Below are 4516 nucleotides of genomic sequence, written 5' to 3'. Positions count from 1 at the left end.
GGGTGTAAAACCCGCGCTACAACTAAGTACTCCCTCCGTTCCCAAATATAAGTCTTTCTAGAGATTTCAACAGGTGACTACATACGGAGCAAAATGAATGAATCTACACACTAAAATATGTCTACATGCATTCATATATTATATTCCATTTAAAATGTTTAAAAAACTTATATTTAGGAACGGAGAGAGTAGATAGCAGTAGCACATGTTGTACATCCCGTGCTACTACTGTGGATAGACAGGGTCAGCCTGTGGGCCACCATCCACCCCACGCTACCACTACCAACGCAATCACACAAGTCTTCCCGTATCCCCCGTATCCCCATCCCACGCCAATCCCCATTACTCTCCCCGTCTCCCGGATCCCACGCCGGTGCATCTCCCAGCTCCCTCCCCCCACCTGCTTCCTCCACCTCCAGACGATGCTGACGGCCAGATCACGCAGGAGCCTGTGGTCCTCCTCCACCTTCAGTTCGTCTCCTCTCCAGTCGCGCCGCCACCCTGTTCGTGGTCGAGCCGCGGCGAGCAGCAGAGGACCGCCACCGGCTCGTCCACAACCAATCGGCGAGCAGCAGAGCAGAGGACCCCGTAGCCGCCTACCGCGCCAACCTCCCTCCCTCCTCACGAACGAAGCCATAGCCCACGGCCATGGCTAGGGTTTGTACAGTTTTTCCCCATCTCATCTGGTGAGTTCCCTTTCCTCCAAGGAGAAGCTGCTGCGGATCCTTCTACCTCCCTTCTCCCTCTGACCCCCGTCTCTGTATGGTCTCTGCAGGTAGACCAAATCAAAGTTCTGCACCTCCTAGTCTCCTAGGCTTGTTACTGTACAGCGGCAACAAAAATTTCAACACTTTGTTTGCAAGGTACATGTTGTTTATGTGTTGCTGTTTACTCTGCATTTGATATGATACAAGTATTCAATCTGATCTGCTTGTATTATGTGAAGGAAGGGGGTCATGGAGATCTCGACGGCGGTGGGTCACACAGGAGGGTGGCGTGGGTCTCAGGATCACCGCCTCGCCGATGTGGTCCCTTCCGTCTCTGCCGGAGCAGCGAACGCCTTTGCTTGGTGCTTGACCAATTGGGCCAGATATTTAGGAAATTGACCTGAAGGTGCTAAAGTTTTGGAACAAGTTGCATCTGGATCAAAGGGCAACATGTAAGTTCCAGCTTGCTTTTTGATTGTACAGTGAAAACAGTAGAATCTTACAAAACTTGGAAGAGTGTCATTTGATGTTTTAGTTTCTTAGGCACCGCAGACATACTGTAGTCAGGATGTAACATCAGCATAGTTATGTGTAGGTTAGTGTAAAATTTTAGTTTCCAAGAAAAGCCCCAGCTCCCATTAGTTGCAAATTTGCCAGTGTTCAAATGTCTTGCTGGGTCGCGCTATTTGTCACCCCAGCCAACTTCTGCTCCCACGTCCAAAACCACAGACAGTATGAAGCAGAACTTTTGTGAGGTAATATTGTAGCTTTGAATGAGAAACGGGTCTCCGCACTAAAACAACTGTAAAGAAAAGAGTGTAAGGTACTCTTACAGTTTGCATGTGAGTCAATTACTTCCTGTAGGTATTTCAAAAAAAAAAATTTACTTCCTGTTCCTGTAGGCGAGCAACCCACAGAGCGCCTCTTTCTGTAATTTTACGGCTAATCAGGTAATCTTACAGTAGTGAGGTGTTTTTGTTTTTTTTCAGATATAGGTCTGCCTTTCTATAGTTCAGGTATTTTACCTTAGATATATTGCTGTTTACATTGGACTGAGTACACCGGTTCTCTACTAAAAATGAAATATGGTACGTGATTGATTTAAGTAACATAGGCCACTATCACAATTCTGTAGGAGGCATTTTTAGTAACCGTAAGAAAGATAGGTCACTGGTTGATTTTGTACACAAGGAATTTTTGGTAACCATGGAATAACAAAGCGGTCTAATAAAATTCATCTTAAGATTACAAATAAAATTCGTTTGGACGTAACTGAGTGCCACTGAGCACTAAGTAACCAGCGGCATGATTATTATTTTTTAGAAATCACTATTACAAAATTGAATGCTACCGAATTTGTAAACTGATTACTGTCGAACTTGATCTTCAAGCAGTAGGTGACCATAGATTTTACGCCAACTTCCTCTGTTCGGCTATCTCTGTAGCGACTGAAACATTCTTATCCATGGGCTGGAAGCAACACATTATCCTATTAATAGTACTATAGCCTTTGGTTCACTTTTCTTCTCACAAAACCTGAACTTTGCTACTGGTTATTAGTAAATGAAGGTTTCAGTTTCAATTGCACATTACTCTTAACGACCATAAATATGAAGACATGACTCTCTATCCCTCGTACATTAACCGTCATCCACTTGAACAGATACTGAAAAAAAAGAATATTTTCAATTCTTGAAAGTATACCAACAAATAGGTAGTGGCCACCATCACAGAAGCACATATAACACTTCAGGACTAATAGGCTTCACTGCCCCGAACTAGAAATAATATAATGTAAAAATCAAAGATATCGCAGTGGGACTTTGGATATACCAAATTCATCACAATCACATGAACCCATAACATGCTAGCTGCAGGTGAATCAAAAGTATAGTGAGAAACAAGACAAAAAGCCAAATTCTGTAACTATTGTTAAAAATGCACACTAACCATGTCTTTTATCAAACTGTGCCAACTTCATTGGTGGGAGTCGCCGTATTGAACTAGTATGTGTCTAGCAACTATTTACGACATTGACTAAGTATAACTAGTCTGACACATGAGAGTGTCATCAAAATGAAACATAGAAGTATCTTAAGTCCCTTTGATATGGATTTTCTTAATACTACTAGAAGTTATGCTACTAAACTTCATTGCTTTGTGATGAAACAAAAGGAGCAACGAATTGGAGGTAAATCATGTTGTCAGTAAAGACTTGAAGTAATTGAATTTCATGATTAGTTTGCAACTAGTTTGCAACGGACATTAGTGTGAAAGAGGCACACCCCATAATTCGTCAGACACACGATTGTAAGGGAAAAATGCCAAAGCCACCCATAATATAGCTGAATCAATATTAAATGGAACTAAATAAAAACATATCAAATATAGTGGTATAGTGGTAGTAAACACGGGGAATTAAGAAGAAATTAAGCAGTATATAGGAATCTCAGGCAAAAAAAGCCATAAGATTGAAATACACCTACACAATAGCTACTGAACTACAAAGTTAAGATTTTCAACAAAATAGGTTTGTCTACCTAAAAAAATGTATGCCATTTGTTGACCCAATTACAATCTCTTTCAGTTAGGTGGAATGACAAAACAGGGGACAACCTATGAACAAAACCAAACATTGCTTCTGATCGAACACATACAAATAGATTTTAGAATTTCAGTAGTATTAAGCTTGTACGTTTAGCTATGCCCAAAATAAGTAATGCCATTCTAGATAACATGTTTGAAATTTTGAAATTTTCCAAGTTACTCTATAGTGACAATGTATTTTTTTGTTAACAGGTTTTAAGGGTTAATTATTTTTCTGAAAGTTATCCTTTAATCTAAACTAAATGGTTGTCGCCTGAGATGAAACAATGTTTTACTGTACCAAGAAGGGGATGTATGCATTGTTTCAATATATCCAAATTAGCCAAATTGTAATTTCTTATATGGAGGCTCTTTGCAATACATCTTGGGGCAACGTGCAAAATTTATGCTGGACTCATGACTCGGTGCGGCAAAGCGTGCATGTTGCTTCTAGTTTTATTGTTAACCATTCTATGGTCCAAACTCCTTTTTATTCTTCTCATATGATATTGCTCATCTTTTGTTTTTTGTCCCGATGCCTCATGTATTTATAGTAGAAATGTTCCAAATTTAGTGCTTCTTGAACATGGCCAAGGCAATGGATAAAATCTATATGCTAAGTTGACTTTTTTCCTGTAGATTTGCTTATCGTGAAGACGCTTGCAAGGATGCAGCGGGAGCAGATCATTTGGAGAGATAGGATGCCACAGTTTGGTCTTTCTATGCATTTTTGGTTTGCCTGTAATTCTGTTTGCCTTGGCAAGAACTGTAGGTGTCTGGATATGCTCTAATGCTCCTGGTTTACTATAAATCTTGGATTTGTAATGATGTATAATGATGTGTAATGCATAAAATGGAATTTGTGGATTTTATTTTTTTAATTCATAATTAGTTAGTAGTAGCGTTTGGGAAAACCCGTGCGCTATTAGGATAGATACTAGTAGCGTGTGTTACTATAGAAGCGCTACTAGTATCCTAGATACTAGTAGCGTGTGTTACTAAAGAAGCGCTCCTACTATTTTAGTAGCAGCGTGGGCTTATCCGTGCTACTACTAACTTTTAGCTGTAGCGCGATAGTAGTAGCGCGGGAACCCGCGCTACTACTACCCAGTTTTCCAGCGCTACTAATAGCCTTCTCCCTAGTAGTGAGGAAGCCCGCGCGTTCCCCATAAAAAGGAATAACCGCAAGCGCGCCACTAATTTACCCTCTGTGCTTTTTCCAA

General features: G+C 40.7%; 1 long non-coding RNA gene across 1 annotated transcript; it reads left to right on the top strand.

Annotated features, from left to right (window-relative positions):
* Positions 1-278: 278 nt before the first annotated feature.
* On the top strand, positions 279-4174 carry LOC123097171 (uncharacterized). Its single transcript, XR_006446902.1, has 4 exons — positions 279-686; positions 776-863; positions 947-1159; positions 3933-4174. It is a non-coding gene; the product is annotated as an uncharacterized lncRNA (long non-coding RNA).
* The last annotated feature ends 342 nt before the right edge of the window (positions 4175-4516 follow it).

The sequence above is a fragment of the Triticum aestivum genome, chromosome 4D (assembly GCF_018294505.1).
Source record: "Triticum aestivum cultivar Chinese Spring chromosome 4D, IWGSC CS RefSeq v2.1, whole genome shotgun sequence".
In the NCBI taxonomy this organism is placed as follows: Eukaryota; Viridiplantae; Streptophyta; class Magnoliopsida; order Poales; family Poaceae; genus Triticum; species Triticum aestivum.
Note: the sequence above shows the minus strand (reverse complement) of the source record. Positions and strands in the feature narration are given on the sequence as shown.